The 23,661-nt window shown below is 35.0% G+C and overlaps 1 protein-coding gene across 21 annotated transcripts in view; it reads right to left on the bottom strand.

Moving 5' to 3' along the window:
- Positions 1-23,661, bottom strand: part of LOC141404308 (uncharacterized) — a 1,008,861-nt gene that overhangs the window by 917,014 nt on the left and 68,186 nt on the right. The gene's annotated exons all lie outside the window — the stretch shown is intronic.

The raw sequence follows: 23,661 nt of genomic DNA, 5'->3' as shown, positions 1-23,661 counted from the left end.
AACGACGTACAACGTTATATAGAAAACTCGTTACATAGAGATTATTTTGTGTGAAATGTCCACTTGTGCCATAAAAACAACTTCGTTACAGAGAATTATTTGTTACAGGGAAGTTCGTTATACTGAAGTTCGACTGTATGTAGTGACATGATGATTAAACTAGTGAGACACAAACGGTTACGTAATTTTCGTTATGTCGTGGGGTCATAAAGCGGAAGCTTTTTTTATTGAAACACTTTATAATTACGATTTTTATTTAATCTTATGTAAAAGCTCATCAAATTATCATACAGGGATATGAGGTTGTAAAAAAGTCATAATCCTAATGTACACATTATGAACTATATTTCAATATTGATTTTATTTTATTTCAATTCATTTCCCTTTCATTCTCATATTGAATCAATGTATGTTTGCTTACTGTTTGAAAAGTTCATTGACAAACACTTCATGGGCTTCTCTGTGGACTAAATTATATGGAAAATGAAAGAAAACAGAAAAACCAACAAATATGTAGTTACAATTATTATTAAAATTTCAAAAATAAATATATAAATTTAAGATAAACTTTAGTCGACAAATTCTCTTGAAAAGAAATACAAAATTGAGTTTGTGGTCAAATTACGTTACGAAAATTATGTCTTCTTCATTTGAGTAGTGACAATCATTGCTTTAAACATACACATATAAAATAATGAAATTTCAATGACAAAGAATAAATTTATAAAAGATAATTAAATCTTCTCATTCGTAGTTTTAATGACCTTCCTGATATCAATTTCTATGTCAACTCATTCATATATAGGAAATAAAACCTACAATTTGTTTACTGTCCATATTTAAATTCTTGTCCTAATTATACATTAACATTTAAATTGTGTACATAAATACGTAATATATTAAATTTACAGAACCTGTAATGTTTATTAAATATCAACACAAATGCAACACCTAAACTAATAATAATAATTGGAAACAGTATTGAACATCATCCAGCTACCACATTTGATAAATCAAAATAAAGTCGACAATGCAATAGTAAAATTGTATACATTACTCTTTGGTCATTTTGTACGAAATGAATTTTCCAATCAATTAAATTGTAATTAATTGATAGTAATTAACACCAATAGCAATTTGATTTACCAGCGAACTGCGAAATACATTTAATTAACAATGGAAAAACATTTGAAACCATATCGCAACATTGACAACAATGATGCCAAAAACAACAAAATGACCGTTGATAGTCTTCTATAACCACAAACAGTTACCACCAACAACGAGTAATCAAGTTAAATGCGGTTAACTGTTATAATCGATTGACTAAATGCTGAAAGCCAATATAAAAACAACAGAAAACGCAGACAATTACAAACTTGTCAAACAAATCTAATTAAAACACCTGAAATGTTCAATTGGAAATAAATTAAGTTAAAATTCTAGAACAAAAAAAGACAATAAATGTTATCAATTAGAATTTTAAATGGAGTAAATTAATAAACACTTAAACAACGTATATTTATTTTAGATTTAAATTTAGTAAATAAACACTAAATCCCCGATTTCCATACTTAGTTCAGAGCGACAAAATGCGTTGCAATTCAAAACAGCCCAAATCGATTTATATTCCTTCAATACATACATACATATATTGGCAAGGAGTGTTATTTTTCTAGATCTAGTGCTTCGAGATAAAATTGTGAATGAAACCAATACATGGCAAAGATTTTTGAAGTCAATAACGGACTCAAATTGTTTCTGGAATTTTGAGACTTTATTAAAAACTGGAAATCAATTTTTATCAATGATTGTACTTTTCGATTTTCTTTTATAAATCATAACACCAATCTGCTCAGTAGGTCCTCACAGAAGCTAAGACCACCCTTCTAAATAAAATTGGATGAAAGCTCAGTCTGTCTTCTGTTATAATAATGTTATTCTGTTGGAGTCAACTTTATTACTTACTTAGGTGGTGATCTACAAAACATTTGTCCTATAAGTCGAACTAAGAAAATATTTCCATTCATCCATATTTGTTGCTTTACTTCTCCAATTTGGAATATTGTGTTTTATTGATCTCGCCATTCACTTGTTTACTCCATCGTTGTTATGGCTTTTGGTGAATCTAAGTCATTTATGCCCTATATATTCCACACCACTTGCAGAAATGACATTATGAAGTCCATTGTCGCCCGCTCCCCAAATTAAATAGTTCTTTCTGACAAGTTTTCTTTATAGGCAAATTACACAATTAACTACTATACACCTGAAAAATACTTAACATAATGTTGAGTGATTATCTTTGGATTATCCTTAATATAGTATTTTATTGTACATATTTACATACGTACGTTGATGGATATAATTTACAGTTTGAGAATGTAACCCACACTATTCATTTATCGTGGCTGGTTGTTATCAGCATACCACTAAATACCAAATGAAACACCGTTGCGAGATCCGCGATTGTGTTTTAGATTTTGTTGTTCGGTGCAAGAAAAATATGCTAGAGGCACTTAATGGTAAGCATGGTGAATGCCAAATTTATGGGAGGCGGACACACAATCAACGTAATACCGGCCAACTAGCCAGCAGTTATGTCGCATATTTATTAATTTTATTTTCTGAATAAAAAGTGGTAGATATACAAATTCGTGTAATTTTTTTAAGATTAATTAATACTAAATACTACACCTGTATACCTAGAATAATTTTGTGGAACCAAGTTACGTAACCACTGCACTAACTGTTCTACACTAACCACTCTACTAATTACTTTAACCAATTTAATAATTTGACTTTATGCTTAGTGACGCGGACAAATTTAGTGAACACAAACGAGGAGTGGACACCGACGAAACAACGATATGAACTTATAACAGAGATGGACAAGGACCATCATACTTTCTAAGAGTGTCAAAATATACCTCAGCGTAATGTAAGTAGATATTTCAGTCACGTAAAATTTCTGTATCATTGGTGTTGAAAAGGTCATATTCCTGTAAAAACGTATAAAAAGTACCCAGCAAAAATTTGGATCCGGTGGTCATTACGTAACCCTTTACAAAGTAATGTAAACAAGCTTCTTTTCGCATTACAAGTAATCTGAAAAGTAATGGGTTACTTCTTAAAAAATTTACAAGGTAAACCTACTTACTTTACTCCTCACTAAGTAATGAGGACGGTGGCACAGTGTGTGTGTCCGACTATAAATCCTAAGGTTTTGTGTTCAACGCTCACCGTCGGCACGCGAGTTTTTGACAAAAACACAATTTTTTGGTTTATTAAAAAATAACTGTTCGTGGTGCACATGTGCAACCCTTAATGTTCGTGTGCGTAGCTCAGTATGTAGTGTGTTTGGCTAGAAATCAGAGGGCTCGTGTGTTCAACTCGGGCAGGGAGCGAAATAAAATAAAGTAAAATAAAATTAATAAGTGTGTGGAAATTAAAAACAAATTTTCCACATCAAATGATCTAAAAATAGAATTTTTCACCTTACTTTTCAACTTCTATTGGCCACAGAATATCTAGTTATCCTAGTGGTCATAAAATAACTAGAAACTGAGTGCGACATGCCCTTGTAAAAATAATGGGGAAGAAAGGGGATTTGAGAGTAGTTACGACTGCCAAAAATCCCTTATGAAACCCATGATTTTGGGAGGACTTTTTTGCTGGGTAGTGGTATTCAAACAAGAGATTCTAGCTAACCATATTGTATTGATTCCCTAGTTAGCTAAACCGGAGGTGCATAAGCAAAAAAGCGATGTTGCCGTTATAAGTTTTTAGCTCTTGTCTTCCGAGCATAAAGTCAAATGCGAAACAATCTTAAAGCATAGACAAATAAATTTATAGACGAAGAAATACTCAATGTTGCCGCTGTCAAGTTACTCAAATCCGAAAACTCAACAAAGTTCGAAGACGTTTTTTGGGGAAAATTACAATATTTTCTTGGATATTTTTGTGTGAGGATATTGTTCCCATCAAAAACTAACCCCATGTAGCCTTTTGCCAGAACAAAATATTTTTTAACTTGTGTTTTTTGGCATTTTATTTTGAGTTTCTTTTTCAGCACACTCAATTCGAACATACTCGGTGAGAGCATTCCGTTGTCTATGTTTTCATTAGTCTATGCTTAAAGGTTAATTAGTCTATGCTTAAAGGAGGTTCCACCTATGTCCACAATTCTCTACCGTAAACTCTTTAGATCAAACAAAGAATAATAAAGAAATTTTATCTATTTTTGTCGAATAATGTGGCTATAACACAAAAAACGAGATCGGTAGGTACCGTTCTATCTATAAAATGCGGACCTATACCTACAATTCTCAGTATAAATAATGCACGACGCCAACCAAATTCAAGTCACTTCTGTTGAATAAAGCGGTTTAAATCTTGTGAAAGTATATATGCACCGCAATGAGTCAGAATTCGGCTTCCCTGCCAAAAATCTCATTTTTATCAACCCCCACATTTTCCTATCATCCCCTAATTTATATCCAAATTCCAAAATCTTGATCTTGAATTGATATAGAAATCATTGGTCTTAATGAAGCAATGCATATCAATCATTGCTCGAACTAATAAACTAATAGGAGGATATAAAAATGTTCTCACATTTATCTGTCGACACTCCTTATTGAATATATTAATTTATTGCAAATCTATGCCAGCAGTCGGCTGTAGTTTTACGACATTTGTTGCAGAAACCACTATATAAATTTAATGTGTAGTCGACAGTCAATATTGCTGTTGCATTTGTTGTTGTTGCTGTTTTTTTTTTTTTGTTAATTTTTTTCTGCTGGCAATTTTAGCGCCAGTAAATTGCCAGTTTCTGGCTTGGCAAATGCATTCATAAATTCATTCATTGCCTACCAGTACGGCGTATAAGAGGTTAAGCCAATGAGTAAAAACTTGTTTGTCGATTACAGTTTTTCATTTTGTTCTTTTTATTTTTGTTCAATAAAAGATTATGTAAATTGGATGCAAACGATATTAAACGCGTCAGTTGTTTGCAATTCACCGTGTTGAAGGAGGGTTAAGGCAGGCCAATATCATTGATATTTTTTTTTTGTAATGAAATCAATCAATAGATGTTCATCGGGAAACATTGTTCTAAATATAGTAGGTGTTATATTAAATTTCTTGTGTTTTTTTTCTTCGAATACTTTCTGACGATTAATAATAAATATGTACTAAAATTACATTTATATTAATCTTATTATTTGAGTGTTTTTGTTTGTTTCGTGTTCTTTACACATTTATCAGCTTATGGCATTGTATTTCTTTAACGAGAATTTCTATTTATTCATACTTGTGTTATTTAATATCCGCTCGACGGCCAACTATTGATTCATAAAAGTGAAATTTTAATGAAAGCAAACAATTGGAGATTACGTGATATATTGTATGGAAATGGCAAATTTCAAAATTTTCAAATGTGAGTGTAAGTGATTTTCATTAAATGAACATTTAATTTAGGTAAAAAATTTTGACATAAAACACTCGATTTTCTTTAATGGTTGTTTTCGGCGAACTTCAACGCAAATCGAAACACATGTTTCCTAGACTTCCTCTAAATGATGCTCCCCAAACCTTTAAACGGTCTTATTCGCGGAAAAATCATTTTATTGAACAAAACATCAAGGTTTTTATAAGAAATGTTGACGTTTTTCATAATTATTTTGAAAATGTTCCATCTTTTCCGCATCCGAAGCACTCAATTATATCCGTCGTGGTTGTCTGTGTCATATTACATATTATTGTGAAGAAATATGACATAACTGCGCGACTCCTATTAATATTCCGCGATGTTTCAATTATCTGTCAATTTAAACCCTATTACGCTGTTATTTCGTGTCCGCGGAATTATTTATAGGTTTTCTTTGGTGAAAAATTATTAGAAAGTCCTGCTTTATCGTCTGAAAGAAAATTCGGCGTTAATATCTCAAAAATTCACGAAAATCCAAAAAAAAATCAGAAAATTATTTCGCTAAAAGTTAGAACTAAACTTTTTTCTGTGTTTAATATGGAACATCATAGACTTTTAATCCTACTGACGTGGAGTGTATACTGTGTTCAAAATGTTCAGTTTCTTATTTATGAAACAATGACGTAAAAATAATTGCCGTTGTGCTAAACTTCAATAAATCGCGAGAATAGTTTGCATCTTATAATTAATAAAACTATAATTTTGAGATTTGACTTCCAATAGCCCAAAATCGAAATTTAGGTTAGGGTTAATATTTGTTCGCCCTTTTTTGTCGCAAATAATTTCCTGTTTTGAGAATTACTGCATTTTTGCTTATTAATGACTAAAATAGGGTTTATTCCATTCTAGACTTAAAAAAGGTCACGCACAAACCACTCCAAAAAATATTTCATGTTGAACTTTTATTCCATTTAAATATTAAACAAGTAAGAAAGGCGTTGTATTGATGTAAAATGGAACATTTAGTTTTCGTTTATGAAGAAGACTAAATACCAAGTTTCACCAAGTTCGGTAAAACAATGTGGTTCCATGGGGGCTATACCAAAATGCCGATCTATACCTACAAATTTCTACCGGAAAGTTCTGAGAGTCAAAGAAAACTAAATAGCAAACGTCCGATATTTCGGTAAAATTTTCAAAATACCGAAAATCAAGAGGTACGCTTCTATGGGGGATATAGGAACCCGCGGACCTATACTAATAATTTCCTTGTGGAATATTTTATAACCCCATTGAAGACTAAATAACTTTTTTGGTGGGATATTGCCGTCACAACCTTCAGAATTCCAAAAGTCGGGAGATGCCGTTTTTTGGGGGCTACATCGAAACGTGGACCTATACCGACGAATTTAAGTCAGAAAGGTTTTTACCTCCAACAAAGGCTAAATACCAAATGTTAGCCATTTCTGTGGGTTGCTGTGGCCACAACCTTAAAAATATCGAAAATCGGGAGGTACCGTTCTATGGTGGATAAATGAAGGCGTGGACCTATAATGACAAATTTCTTGGAAAAGGTTTTATACCCCAACAAAGATTAAGTACAAAATTTCAGCTATTTCGGTGTGCTAATGAGGCTAAAACCTTCAAAATATCGAAAAATCGGGTGGTACCGTTCTATGGGGGCTATACTAAGGCGTGCACCTGTACCGATAAGTTTCTGGGGTAAAGTATTATACCCCCACGAGGACTAAATACAAACTTTCAGCCATGTCTGAGAAATGTTGAGACCACAACCTTTAAAATACCGGAAATAAGAGGTACGGTTCTATGGGGGCTAAACTTAGGTGTGGACCTATACCGACAAATTTCATATGGAACGTTTAATGCCCTGTACCGACAAGTTTATGGGTGAAAGTTTTATACCCCCAACGGAGACTCAATACCAAATTTCAGGAAATGCGGTGGCTCTTTGGCCACAACCTTCAAAGTACCGAAAATCGGGTGGTACCGATCTATGGGGGCTATATCAAAACGTGGACCGATATAGCCCATTTGCAATACCAAACATACCAGGAGTAGTAGAAACTTCTTACAAAGCTCTATATTAAAAATTTCGAGCTGTATCTTCATTTCTACAGACGGAAATGGTTATATCGGAAATGGTTATATATATATGAATATTTCGGTGAATAATTCGATGTGATACAAACATAATGACAAATTTAATTATACCCTCCATATTATGGAGGATGGTATAAAAAATTGGTTGTGATATATGAAAAATTTATATATGATATTAACTGACACATATGTAATGATATGATTCTACAATTAGTGAGAAACAAACGGTTATGACATATTGGTTATGGCATGTGGCCCCAAAGCTTGTTTTCAGTTATATATCTGATTACAGTGACTTCAAAAAATTGTCCAAAGTTCTGGATTTTTTAAATAGCCTTCATTGTGACTGTAATAAATTCATCAGCAGAATTGTCAGTATAGGACGACTTTTTGATATAGCCCACATAGAACGATACCTCCGAAATTTGTTTCTTTAATGTAACCACCATAGAGCAATATCGTCCGATTTACTATATTTTTTTATTTTAGCCACATTGTTTAATCTAATTTAATTATTACCTTATCTACCCTCCTAACTAAAAACATGGCTTGTCTTAGGTTTTCGTTTAAAATAAAACTCACCAATGGCGTCGATGATCTCTCCATCTCAAATGATCTCTCCAAACAAAGTGATGAGCATCATAGCATAACAATGTCCATGATGCTGCGACTGCTACCAGCAAAAAAATCTTTACCAAATAATGACTACAGTAAATTTTTGCAGTAGTAACTACTTACTAACTGACCGTTAAAGTCATTATTTTTACATGGGGATGTCATAGGAAGGAAGTACTTTCTTAAATATGTTTTTAAGTGCATATAGCATACGTTATATTTTTAGAACAACTGAGGTGAAATTATATTCAAATTCAGCACTCCACATATTTTGTTTTTAATTTTACTTCGATCTCTGCTGGTTTTGAACACATTAGGCCATACATATGAACGATAAGGGTTGTTTAAACACATGCATGTACATCAAATTTTCTTCGTAATTTTTCCAACAAAAAACTCCCATGCCGACGGTGAGCTTTGAACACACAACCCTAGGATATGCAGTCGGACGCAATAGCTCTGTGTCACCATACTCATTACTTAGTAAGTTGTAACGCTCAAAAGTCGTGATTGCTCGTTTTTGATTACATTGAACTAGCGAAATGTAGTTGTTTCAAACGTAACGGTCAGAATGTCCCCTAGTGGCCAGTCATGAAACTGATATTCAGTGATGGCAATGCCTGGCTCCAAACAACCAAACTAGTACGCCGATGAAAATGGAATCGATCGACGGCCATCCACCAGAAGGTATAAAAGGAGATGCTGTGGAGACAATCGGGGCAGTCGTCTGTTGGCGGTTGTTGAGTCAAGTGGTGTGAAAACAAAACCTTGGCTTTTGTGGGAGTAGAGTAGATGGTAGTTTCTGCGTAGTCAAGTGGTGTTGCAAAACAAAACCTTGACTCTGTGGAAAAATAGCGTAGAAATAGTGTCTGTCTCGTCGAGTGGGGTGCAAACGAACCTCGACGCGCAGAAGAATTAGTGTTTGTCCCGTCGAGTGGGGTTGTAAAACGAATCTCGACGCACCGTAGAAATAGTGTCTGTCTCGTCGAGTGGGGTGCAAACGAACCTCGACGCGCAGAAGAATTAGTGTTTGTCCCGTCGAGTGGGGTTTTATAACGAACCTCGACGCACCTTAGAAATAGTGTCTGTCTCGTCGAGTGGGGTGCAAACGAACCTCGACGCGCAGAAGAATTAGTGTTTGTCCCGTCGAGTGGGGTTGTAAAACGAACCTCGACGCACCATAGAAATTGTGTCTGTCTCGTCGAGTGGGGTTGTAAAGCGAACAACACCACAGCGCGTACCCGACCGCCTCTGCCACATCCGGACGCCGGTGCTGTGCTTCCGTCGCTGCAAAACGCCGTGCCTCCAGCATTTGTCGGGCCACGACTGTGCCAAAACATATGCCAATTGCACAGTCGCCATTCAACGAGTCGCTGCCATCCGTTCTGACGACAGATTCATCGAGCCGCTGCCGCACTAAAGCCTGTGCCTACCGCCTTGTCCCCAATTTGCTGTGTCCCGCTGCCGTCGTGTACAAGCCTCCTCAAACCTGACTCGTCCAGCATATCATCTCGTGCCAAGATTTCTTTGTATAAACTTGCCCGACCATCTATGTACCAGTATATTCAGTGTTAAATAGGTTAGTGTGATAGTGTTAGTGTGATAAAATTAGTTAATAAAGTGTGTTTATAACGTATTATGAAAAAAAGGAAATCAACTGATGTGTTTCTCTCTCTGATGTCTCTAAATCAAAATAAATTTTTGTGACGACCCTGGCCCCGCTGAACCTACCCCAGCTTCAAAGTAGAAAACACGTCGTCACAAAGTAATTAGTAAGTAGTTAGGTGTAAGCCATTATATATGTACTGCCTAATAATGCGGAGTGTAGTGAGTAATGGCATGTTCTTAGCAAATTTTTTCAGGGAGGAAAGTATTTTTCACAAACATCTCCGAAGAAGCAAAGTTTAATCTCACCAGGAAATGTAAGTGATGTGTTTAGACATCCCTCCCCAGTTGCAAGTTTGTTTTTGCACACAAACTGTCACACATACCATGTTTCATCACAATTGGACATATATAGCGTGTTTCGTGCATCAAATTTCATTAAAATTGACCAGATATGGCGTGTTTGGTGCATCAAATACCTCAAATCGGGCGAAAATATATATGGGAGCTATATGCAAATCTGAACCGATTCCTAATAAAAAAAGGGTTCGTTCTTCGCCAATTTTTATTAGAATAGGAAAATAGGCAGGTCAAGTTCGAAGATGGGCTATATCGGTCCACTTTTTGGTATAGCCCCCATATAACGGTACCTCCGGATTTGAGGTATTTTGACGTTATTCGCCACATTTGCAGATCGAATTAGCTATAATTTGGCACTTAGGGTTCCTAGTTATCAACAAACTTATATCCCAAATGATATGGGCATAGGTCCATGTTTTGGTATAGTCCCCATATAACGGTACCTCCCGATTTTCGGTATTTTGAGAATTTTAGCCACAATTTTTAACCGAACTACCTGCAATTTAACATTTGAGGTTCTCAGTGGTCATGAAACATCTCCACCAAACATCGTCAACATAGGTCCATGTTTTGGTATAGCCCCCATATATCGGTACCTCCAGATTTTAGGTATTTTGAGAATTTTAGCTACAATTTTTAACCGAACTATTTGCAATTTGACATTTGGGGTTCTCAGTGGTCATGAAACATCTCCACCAAACATCGTTAACATAGGTCCATGTTTTGGTATGGCCTCCTTATAACCGTACCACCCGATTTTCGGTATTTTGAGAATTTTAGCTACAATTTTTAATCGAACTAGCTGTAATTTGCCATTTGAGGTTCTCAGTGGTCATAAAACATCTCCACCAAACATCGTCAACATAGGTCTATGTTCTGGTATAGCCCCCATATAGCAATACCTCCCGATTTTCGGTATTTTGAGAATTTTAGCTACAGTTTTTAACCGAAATAGCTGTAATTTGACATTTGAAGTTCTCAGTGGTCATGAAACATCTACACCAAACATCGTCAACATAGGTCCATGTTTTGGTATAGCCCCCATATAACGGCATCTCCCGATTTTCGGTATTTTGAGAATTTTAGCTTTAATGATCGGTATTTTGAGAATTTTATCTACAATTTTGTCTATTCAAAAATAATCGTCAATATAGGTCCATGTTTTGGTATATCCCCTCATATAACTGTACCTTCCGATTTTCGGGAATTTTCAGTGGTCACGAAATTTCTTCACTATAATTCGTCTACATGGGTCCATTTTTGAGGGTCTACATTGTTTTGATGAAACTACCCTCAATTTGACTCTTGCAGTTCCCTGCAGCTATAAAACTTTTCCGCCAAAAAAATTTAAAGATCGGTTGACTCTTTGATATAGCCCCGTAGGTGGTACCTTTCACCTAGCTGGACACATTTGTTTAGATTAGATTAGATAACACTGTGCAACAAAATGGAGGTGAAAGTCTGGGGCACGGAAAATTCCTCTTGGGGAAGAAAGGCCTTGGTGAGTATATTTTGAACCCCGAAGGACAGATGCGCCGTGAGTCGAACTTCCGCGTTATGGCGTGATGAAATTTTTGTTAGAGACCCTGTGGACCATCAGGAATTAGCGTTATATCTTTGTTCACTATTGCTTAAGTGCTCTACAAAAACAACAAACAAAGATATAATGCTAATGCATGATGGCTTACAGGGTCTCTTGCAAAAACTTCATCACGCCATAACGCGGAAGTTCGACTCACGGCGGGCATTCATCTCCAAAAGGAATTATCTCTGCCCCAACATTTGTGTTCACAGTGTAATTTAAGCAATAGTGGGAGGCAGTAGGAGTCTATCCATTGTTGAAAAGTTGTTCACCTATATTTGTGAAAGGACCCTAATTATTCCATTTTAATTAAGACTATTTTATGGTGGAGGGTATAAAAAATTCGGCCCGACCGAACTTAACGACTTTTTACTTGTTTTATTTAAAACATTAATATTTTTCCTAAGTGCTACGCTACAATTGAAATCTTACCCCCTGGGTTTGTAAGCAAAATTTGTTCAAATGCTAAATGTACACCAACTAATCACTAGTCTTTTTACCACTTGCTGAGTGCATCGTCATGTGGGCAATACCCTTTATAATCAATGCACATTCAACTATCTAAAAGTGTTATCTCTTAAATGCTAGAGAGGTACTACATATGTTAGTGATAGCTATCTAATATTAACCCATAGAGCTATGGAACTGATTTAACGTTGTTGCTGTTGGAAATTTGGGTATTGGATAATTTAAAATAGTTCTCAATATTAAGTGCAGTGCAGTTTTATTTGTTTGTTAAAGAAACTTGTCAGACAGCGAAACCTTTATCAAAAAATGGACAATATTATTTATTTGTAGAAGAAACTTATCTGGAAAATTTCTGGCGAATTTTGTAAAATAATTAAAAACAATAAAAGTACCATTTATCAAATAATAATTCAAGCATTGCAACACATTTTTCTTCCTTACAAAAATGATAATAAAATCTTCTGTTAATTTTCGTTTTTTTAGATTCACTTAAGAATATAAACACACACACAAATTGCATTTTTCATTAACACAAAATATTTTCAAGGAATGGTATAATCGTAGTCTTAAAGAAAGGCTTAACATACGGCTTGAGATGCCAATTAATTATTATTTAGTTGTGATGCATTTTTTCCATTCTTTTTTTCAAGAACTGTCATAATGAATGAATTTATTACACAGCGACTGTCATATGAAACATAGGAGATCAAGCAAAGCGTTTATGCAAAGAAACATAACCAGCGATTAAAATAATATTAACGAGGTATGTGTATAAATGACATTTAAGAAATGGAAAGGCATTGCAGAAGTAAATTTTTCTTACAAAAGCGTACACACGTTGTAAGGCCAACGCACAGAGGGGAAATTTGTGTTAAAAGTTGATCAAAAGCCCTAGAAAGCTCATTTACAGTCGGATTGATATAAAATTTTGCACAAAGCATATCTTCTGTACAAGGATTAATCCCATTGAAAATAATGAAAATTGGTCCAGATTTGGATGCAGCTTCCATATATATTCGCATCTGATATGAGATAAAAATGCACCAAAATCAGTGAAATTTGACACATGCAACCTGAACTAGCCTAAAAAACATTGAGCCAATTTTCAAACATATCGGTACAGATGTATATATAGTCCCATATACATAAATTTCATTCCAAATTTTATTTTTTGAAACTTACTTAAATTAAATTTTTCTCAATTCACATGAGAAAAGCCGTGAATGTTTCTGAATAATGCAAACATATTTGATAGGTGTTGGTTTAGTCTGATAAATAAGAGCCCCGATTATAAGGCGGAAAAAAATTTAGTGTGAGTAAACCTTGCAAATCCATATAAAAATATTTCTTATTTTAGTTGAGAAAAATTAGATTTTTTCGGAATGGCGCAAATATGCGCAATTTTTTATGATTGAATCTGATATTTGAGACTCAAGCGCATAAAACATTAGAAGAAACTATGGTCGGGAAACGACGGGGAAATAGACTTTTTCACTACTGAAATTGTAGTAATCTTAAAAATTATCATAAAAAATTTTCATAAAGAGGATATGTATCACCATTATTAAAGATCAAAGATGTAAAATCAATCTGAAAATATTAAATGCTAATCTTGTTCGGAGACTGTACAAAAACAATAAATCTTGAAAAATATAAATTTTCGCGAAAATAATGTCATTTTAATGTTCACCTAATTTCTTAGTTTTCGAAAATTTACTTTTTGTTTTCAGTATGGCTGAGTTCAATCGACTGCTGCATTGGATTGGCTAATCTTACAAAGTCAAGGATGGTTATAGCAAATGTAGAAAAGAGTCCGGTTACCGTTTATCAACATTTTTTTCATTAAAAAACGATTTTCATATTTTGAGTTTTGAGCAACTTTAGGCCTATGTTTCCCCTCTGTGCAACGTCAAGTTTTCCAAAATAAAAAAAATATTTGCCATGAATTTTTTAACTGAATGTTATTTCCTATTTGTTTCAAATTTTATATTATAATGGAAGTCGGACTAGTGTCTGGTGCTCCTTTCGGTTATCGTGACCGCCAGCCATTAAGGTTCGTCACCGTAGGATTCTTTTGGTCACTTATTGAGCACAACAAAGCCAAAGGAGACGCTATAACGTACATATGTATATTCAGGGTAAAATTCTAAGTCAATATAACCATGGCCGTCTGTCCGTGCGTCCGTCCTTCTGTTGAAATCAAGATACAGCTCGCCAATTTTAAGATAGAACTTGTAATTTGGTATAGATGTTTCTGTTAAACCTAGGATGTTTTGTATTGCAAATGGGATATATCGGTCCACCTTTTGATATAGGACTTTTGGTATTGAAAGCGGGTTATGTAGGTCCACGTTTTCGTATAGCCCCCATACAAAGTGACGCGTCGTCGTTTTTAGGAAATTTTAGGATATTTGTCCCATTTGAGCACCGAATTGGTTGAATTTGGTATTTTGTGTTTCCAGATGCTAAAAAATATTTCTACCAAATTTTGTTTATATAGGTCCACGTTTTGGTATAGCCCCCATATAAGGCCCCATATATAGTACGCGTCATTTTAAGATATTTTGAATGCATCATTCCCATTTGACCACAGAATCGGTTGTAACTTTGCATTTTGCGTTTTATGAGGCTAAGAAACATATCTACCATAAAATGATTACATAGGTCCACGTTTTGGTATAGCCCCCATATATCGCCCCATATATAGTACGCGACATTTTAAGATATTTTGAATGTATTGGTCGCATTTGAGCACCGAATTGGTTGTAATTTGGTACTTTTTGTCTTCAGAGGCTAAAAAACATTTCTACCAAAGTTTTTTTAAATAGGTCCACGTTTTGGTAGCGTCCCCATATAACGCCCCATATATAGTACGCGTCACTTAAAGATATTTTGAATGTATTAGTCCCATTTGACCACAGAATCGGTTGTAAGTTTGTATTCTGCGTTTCCACAGGCTAAGAAATATTTCTACCATAAAATGTTTATATAGGTCAAGGTTTTTATATAGACCCCATAGGACGATATATCCCGATTTTGAAGGTTTTAGCCTCATTATCGCAGCGGAATGGCTGAAATTTGGTATTTAGTCTTCATTGGGTGTATAAAAATTTCCCGCGGAAATTTGTAGGTATAGGTCCACGCCTTCATATAGCCCCCATAGGACGGTACCTCCCGATTTTCGGTATTTTGAAGGTTGTGGCCTTAATATTCTACCGAAATGGCTGAAATTTGGTGGTTAGTCTTCACTTGGGTCACACGCCCTCATATAGTCCCCATAGGACGATATCTCCCAATTCTCGATATTTTTTATATAGTTCGTTCTCCACCAAAATACCTGATATTTGGTATTAAGTTTTTGATAGAGGTATGAAACATTCCAGCCGAAATGTTCCGGTATAGGTCGACGTCCTCAAATACCCCTATAGGACCGTACCTTCCGATTTACGGTATTTTGAAAGTTGTGGCCTCAATATACCACTGATATGACTGAAATTTAGTATTTAAATTGCCATGGGTGTATAAAATATTGCAGAAGAGAATTATCAGAATAAGCCCTTTTCATTAAATAACCCCATAGAAGTGTACTCTCCGATTTTCGGTATTTTAAGGTTGTGTCATCAGTATCCCATCGAAACGGATGAACTTTAGTATTTAATCTCCGTTGGTGGTATAAAACTTCCCACCTGAAAATAGAAAGATCCCTACCAATTTTCGGTATTTTAAAAGTTTTAGCCACAATATTCAATGGGAATAACTGAAATTTGGTATTTAGTCTTCGCTGGAGTTACGAAACTTTCCTCCAGAAATTTATCGGTACAGGTTAACGTTTTATACAGCCTCCATAGAACGGCGCTCCCGATGTTGTTAACTATCCAAATCCAGAATATCCACGTTTAGGTCTAGCCGGTTTTGCCCATTTTTATGTATTTCGCTCAATTCGGAAAATTGTAAATATTGGTCCAAGTTTTGGAAAGAACAAAAATGTCGCCCCATATTAATTGTTTTGAGATATATGTACTACTCCTGCAATAAAAGGAAGAGTTTAGTACTTTCATAAACGAAATAAAACTAATTGTTCCTATTCACTTTAGTACAGTTCGTGGTGGAGGGTATAAAAAGTTCGGCCCGACCGAACTTAACGCTTTTCTTACTTGTTAAAATGTAATTTCGGGAAAACCGCGTTTAAAACATAATCTATTCTACCTGTACTTTAAAATGAGTCAATAAAAGTTTTTTTTAGATTTCGTAAAGTGGCCATAACCCCTTAAAGTTGTTGTCCCACAAACAAACAATCATGTGCAACCAGTTTTCCAATGAGAGCATTGAAATCCTAACCTCATGTCAGTCAGAAGTTAATATAAAGGAAGCTGCTTGCATGAAGGAGTACTTGGTAAGCACACCTTATCTGGAGAAGTGAAGCCTGTACTTTGACGACAAACACCATTAGAACATTGAATGTCGGACTTTGGTCCTCAAGAATGAATCTGTAGAAATTCATTTGGCTGCACTAAAATTTAAATATGGAAAAAGCTCAAACAATCGAACAAGGTTTCCGGGATGTGTTAGATGAGTTTAACGGAGGTGGGATGAGGACAAAATTTTAACTTTTGTCAGTAAAATATACAAAATAAACAAGTAAGAAAGGCATTAAATTCGGCCGGGCTGAACTTGTTATACCCTCTACCACGAGTTGTATTGAAATAAAAAGGAACAATTTGTTTCCTCTAGTTTATGAAGAAGGATAAATACCAAATTTCAATAATTTCGATAAAACAATGTGGCTAACCTTCAAAATACCAAAATTCTGGAGGTACCGTTCTATGGGGGTTATATCAAAACGTCGATCTATACCTGCAAATTTCTGGAGGAAAATTTTTAGACCACAAAACGACTAAATATCACTATTCCGATATTTCGGTAAATTAATGTGGCTTAAACTTTCAAAATACAGAAAATCGGGCGATACGATTCTGAGGGGGATATAGGAAGACATGGACATATACTTATAATTCTCTTCTGGCATATTTTATAACCCTATGGAAGACTAAATAACAAATTTAGGTAATTTCGGAGGAATATTGACGTTACAATCTTCAGAATTACGAAAATCGGGATGTATCGAAAAATTGTCCTATACCGACACACTTCTGTGAGAATGTTTTATACCACCTAGGAAGACAAAATACAAAATTTCATTCATTTCGGTGGAGTATTGAAGCCACAACTTTCAAAATACCGAAAATCGGGTGTTACCATTCTATGGGGGCTATATAAAGGAGTGGACCTGTACCGACAATTTTCTGGAGAAATGTTTTATACCACCAGTGAAAACTAAATATCAAATTTAAGCCATTACGGTGGAATATTGGTGCCTTAACCTTCAAAATACGGAAAATTGCGAGTTACAGTTCGCTTAACGAAGACCAAATACTAAATTTCAGCCATTTCGTCTCCGACGAATATTTCGATGTATCCCAATAAAAAACGACGCCACCAATGTTCGATTTGAGAAACACTGGCACCGTTTGTATGGTTGGCTGCGACAAGCTACCAACTACATTTTGTTATGTGCATTCGTCGAAATTTGACGACACATAGCAGTGTGAAAAGGTTTGGTGTGTTTCGCAAACACTTTCGTCGGAGTTGTGTTAGGCTGCCAAAGAAAAACTTCTCATTGAAGTTTTTTCTTTGTTTACCTTTATACATCGAGCTGACGATTGATGTTTGGGTATAAAAAGATTCTTGTTGAAGAAGTTATTGAAAAATAACTTCGGTGGAGAATATCCACAAGCAAGAAACAAGGGAACTGATGAGATCCAGTGGCGTGGATCGAAACTAGTTTTCCTTGCCTTACCCCTTGGCGAACAATGCCAACCTTTTTCCACTAATAAATTAGTTGTTTCAAAATAATAAAACAACAACAATGGGATTAAGCCAGACTATTTTGAAAAACAAAATTGTATTAGCTATCCCAATAAAAAAAGACGCCACCAATGTTCGATTTGAGAAACACTGGCACCGTTTGTATGGTTGGCTGCGACAAGCTACCAACTACATTTTGTTATGTGAAAAACTTCTCATTGAAGTTTTTTCTTTGTTTACCTTTATACTTCGAGCTGACGATTGATGTTTGGGTATAAAAAGTTTCTTGTTGAAGAAGTTATTGAAAAATAACTTCGGTGGAGAATATCCACAAGCAAGAAACAAGGGAACTGATGAGATCCAGTGGCGTGGATCGAAACTAGTCTTCCTTGCCTTACCCCTTGGCGAACAATGCCAACCTTTTGCCACTAATAAATTAGTTTTTTTTTTTAAATAATAAAACAACAACAATGGGATTAAACCAGACTATTTGGAAAAACAAAAAAGTCACGTATAATATTAAGAGTATTGACAAAAACAAAACATTGCCAGGTTTAACTAAAAACACAACAAATTTAAGGAAGAAACATAAGAACTCCATTGCGCTCATCCTCCAAACACCTACCCCAACATAAGGAATACCATAAAACAAAGATCAAAGAATTAGACAAAAAACTATTGTTGAATATAACAAAAACAATGGTTGTAAATAACAAAAACGATTGTTGAAGTCCCAATACTACATACGGAATCTAACAATATTTTTGCAATACATATGTATGTATGTATATTGCTCTTCGAATATTGTTAGGTCAATCATATTTTTTCTCTGCGTGTATATCGGACACAATCACCTTCTACAGACACAAATATCTTTTGCTCCTTTTAATCAGTATTTAAATTAGTTGTTATAGTAACGCCATAGATATGCTAAGTTCATAGATGTTGTATAACTCAATATTTTAATATTTACAATATTTTAATTATTATCTTTATGACATTTCTTGACTTTTCATACTACGTAGCAAATGACAAGCGCCAAATATGCCTTAAACACTTTCCGCCGCACCAATACGACAATGACATGAATTGTTGCTTTACAAACGCTAAACGCCATGCAACAGACACCAACAACATAATCATCGTCATCGTCACTACCCCAATCCCACTGCTCCCATGTACATACATGCCATGGAAAGTGAAGGCTGCAACATGTTATAAAAAAAGCTCAACTCAATGACAGCAGCCGGCCATTATCACAACAAGACAAAAAACAAGTGAATCTTTTTTTTACATTAAACAAGCGAAGCAACAGTACGATACACAACGACAACAACAAAAAAACGTTACACGCATTATAAATCAATTAAAAATGCAAAACAAAATAACAGCAAAAACAAATTAAACAACACCATCAGTGAATAAAAACAAAATCGTGAGGGTGGCGAGGGACATTTGCCTGGATAGGGAGCGGCAATTGATGATCCTGCACATTAACTGCAAACGGTAATAATAGAAGAAGAACAAAAAAACAAAACTACACCACCCAGTACACAAATATGCAGACAGGCCAAAGCTGGACAAGAATTTTAATTAAAATACACACGATATGATGATATTCATGTTGGTCTGGAAACACACAAAACTGCAATGGACTCGAACTACAACAAACTGGACGACGCACAGTTTCGCATTGAAATCACAGTCTAAAAGAGTTGTTTTGTTTCAACAGCATACAAACATGTGTTGCCGTCGTAGTTAACATCATCAGGTCGTTTACAATGATGACAACAAAATACGACTATAATTAAACTGAGTATTTTTTGTACCAACGCTGATGTCAGATCTCATAGTATTTGTGACAGCCCTAATCATGTCCAGTAACATAAAGCCAACAATTCCAAGCACTGAGCTATACCAACTAGGCTCTCAGTTTTATGTACACTAAAAAAATTCCCAAAAGAATTTACTATGTGGTGTGAAAAAAGAACTTCGCTAGATAGAATAATTGTACGTCAATGAATGTAAAAGCACCGTGACATTAGAAGCATAATAATGATAATAATTTGACTTACTAACTTACCTGGCAAGTAGTATATTCATTATCTGATGGCACGAATTCATACCTTAGCACTTATCATTATTTAGTAGAATGTAATTTTAATTTGTCGAGAAAGTCATTAGTTTTCTTATTCTTCTCCTTATAACCAAACTCGTACCATCCACTATATAATGGTTTGCTGTTCCGTTTACAACTCCTCAATAAAATAATTTAATATCTCACAAAATATATATTCTCTATTAGCGTGAAAATCTACAGCGATTTTATATGAAAGGAAGAACTAATTAAAAATGTTTCCTTGACAAAATTCATGAATTTGATTTTTTTGTTTGTTTTTGATCCGCACAACTACCCAGCAAAAAAAGTCCTCCCAAAATAATGGGGTTTTATAGAACTTTTTGGTAGTCGTAACTACTTACAAACCCTCTACTAACCCATTATTTGAACACATGCCGTACTGAATAACTAGTTGTTCTATGACCAATATAACCACTAGAAGTGGAAGTTGAAAAACAAGCTATACTCGTAAGTTAAAAAATTTATTTTCTATTTTTAGAACAGTTGAGGTGGAATTTGTTTTCAATTTCAACACTCTTCATATTTTTTCATATTTCGCCATCTGCTGGATTTGAACACACGAACTTCTGCTTTGTAGCCTAGCACACTACACACTCGGCCACTCGTACGAACGTTAAGGGTTGTTTGAATGCGAACATGTGTTTACATCAATGTCGTGCTTTGATATTGTTAAAGTTACGAAGTTTTTCGGCAATTCACACACACACGATCCGAACGCAACGAAAGAGCACACAAATGTTTTGATTTGTTTTTGTTTTGCAGCATGTGCATACAACGTTACTAACACACTGTCAAAAGTTGCAAAAATTGAGAATTTTGTGTGCCCTCTTCTTGGTCGGCAGTGCCATACATCAATGCAGTTTGTATATTTGTTGGCTGAGATTTGGTATTTACTCTACTTTGGAAGTAAAACCCTTTTCGACTGAATTTCGTCGGTATAGATCCACGTTTGGATATAGCCCCCATAGAACGGTACCTCCCGATTTTCATAATTGTGAAGGATGTGACGTTACTATCCCACCGAAATGACTGAAATTTGTTATTTAGTCTTTCATGGGGTTATAAAATGTTCCAGAAAAGAATTATCAGTATAGGTCCACGTCTTCCTACATCCCCCATAGAAGCGTACCTCGTGATTTACGGTATTTTATAGGTTTTAACCACATTATCGTACTGAAACATCGTAAATTTGGAATTTAGTCTTCTTTGAGTCTAAAAAATTTACGTCAGAAATTTGTCGGTACAGATCGACGTTTTGATAAAGCCCCCATGGGGGTTATAAAATGTTCCAGAAAACAATTATCAGTATAGGTCCACGTCTTCCTATATCCCCCATAGAAGCGCGCCTCGTGATTTACGGTATTTTTTAGGTTTTAACCACATTATCCTACTGAAAGATCGTAAATTTGGTATTTAGTCTTCTTTGAGTCTAAAAGATTTACACCAGAAATTTGTCGGTACAGATCGACGTTTTGATAAAGCCCCCATAGAACGGTACCTCCCGAATTTCCGTATTTTGAAGGTTAGCGATATTGTTTTACCGAAATTACTGAAATTTGATATTGTCTTTTTCGTAAACGAAAGGAAACTAATTATTCCATTTTACTATACCACTCCTGGTGGAGGGTATAACAAGTTCGGCCCGGCCTAACTTAAAGCCGAATAGGAGTACTTGGCACCGCTCGGAAATCCTCCTTGTTGAAAATAAGAGTTAAAATTTTAGAAATAGAGCAAGAGTTTACTCTAAGAGTGAAATCGAGCGGAAAATACCAACATTTACACATAAAACAACGGTATGACAATAACTAAAAGAGTACTCAGCCAGAGTAGATTGTGTTCGGTTTCGACTTTTGCATGAGTACTTCCTATGAGGAGCCTAGTAGATTGATATTTCCCAATTATTCCCCAGGTAATAGGCAAAGTCATTCACACTATATGCGATGGGGAGCAAAGGATACGCAAAATATACTCAAGTTATATAATAATATAAACATCAACATATAAACATCAACATCGTTTCACCTCCAGCCTTTAACAGCTTGGCTTTAACATAGCAAATGCCTGGATTTTCACATGTGGTGCAAATCCACATTTTGGTCCAAACTTAAAAACAAAAACAACTAGCGAAATTCGGCAATATTGTAAAAATCATTAACAGTACCGATGGTAGGAACTATCATAATATAGAATTTTTATAAAAACTATTGTCAGCCCAGAAAACCTGTTACTGAAATTTTGGATCTCCACCATAAAATATTCTTAACTAAAATGGAATAATTATTTTCCTTTCCTGTCCACAATTTTTGATTCAAACCTTTTTCGACTAATCTAAATCTAAAAAATGTGTTCACTCAAGTGAAACCTTTATATGGGGGCTATATCAAAGTGTTGACCTATGTTCAAATTTGTTGGTGGAAAATTGTGTGACTGCAGGTAATCTAAAATGTCAAATTACGGGTAATTCTTTCAATAAATGTAGCTAAAACCCTCAAAGTATCGAAAATTGGGAGGTGCTGTTATATAGCAAAACATCAACCTATGTTGACTATTTTCTGTCGAGAAGTTTCCTGATTGCAGAGAACATCAAATATCAAATTAGGGGTAGTTCAGTCAAAAAATGTAGGCAAAACCCTCAAAATACAGAAAATCTGGAGGTACCATTATACTGCGCTACAACTAAGCATGAACCTATGATGAAAATTTTTGGTGTTGTGACCCCTTAGAACCTCAAATGCCAAATTACAGCCAGTTCGGTTAAAAACTCTGGCTAAAATCCTCAAAATGCCGAAAATCGGGATGGGGGCTATACCTAAAAATGGACCTATATTGACAGCTTTTGGTGGAGTAATATTGTGACTTCTAAGAACCTTAAATGTCAAATTACAACTAGTTCGGTAAAACAATTGTAGCTAAAACCCACAAAATATCTAAAATCGTAAGTTTTGGTGGAGGTTATAACAAGAATCTCAATGTTGGTGTACATACGCAAAAAAAAGCAAAAATAAAATCATCCTGTCATACAAATAAAACTCACCAAAATTCTCACCCGGCATCGAATGCTGACAGAAGAGAATAAAATTGTCGCGGAACATAGAAAAATATATATTGTCCATTTGACAAAAATTATCGTTGGATTTAACAACAAGTAAGAAAGTATCAGTCAGCTGAGCCGACAGAGATATACCCTCAGCCACGTACCCGAAGAAAAAAAGTTAACACAATACTTCTGTAGGTTTTTTAGCTGTTGGAAAAATTTTCCAGGATGGAAAGGGCCGCAAAAAGCTACATGTTGCAACAAAATTCAGAATGATCCAAGACGAGTGCATTTTTTCCAAACTTTGGGTAGGGTGTACCCATAGGAGTGATCCGATGTAGAACATATTCGGACCTAATACAAATCTGTAGGAAATATTTTCCTTATTTTCCTTAAAGACTATATAATTAAATATGTTGTACTTAATTTTCTGAATTTAA

The sequence above is a fragment of the Musca autumnalis genome, unplaced genomic scaffold (genome assembly GCF_047663935.1).
Source record: "Musca autumnalis isolate F117 unplaced genomic scaffold, ASM4766393v1 scaffold_4, whole genome shotgun sequence".
Lineage (NCBI taxonomy): Eukaryota > Metazoa > Arthropoda > Insecta > Diptera > Muscidae > Musca > Musca autumnalis.
Note: the sequence above shows the minus strand (reverse complement) of the source record. Positions and strands in the feature narration are given on the sequence as shown.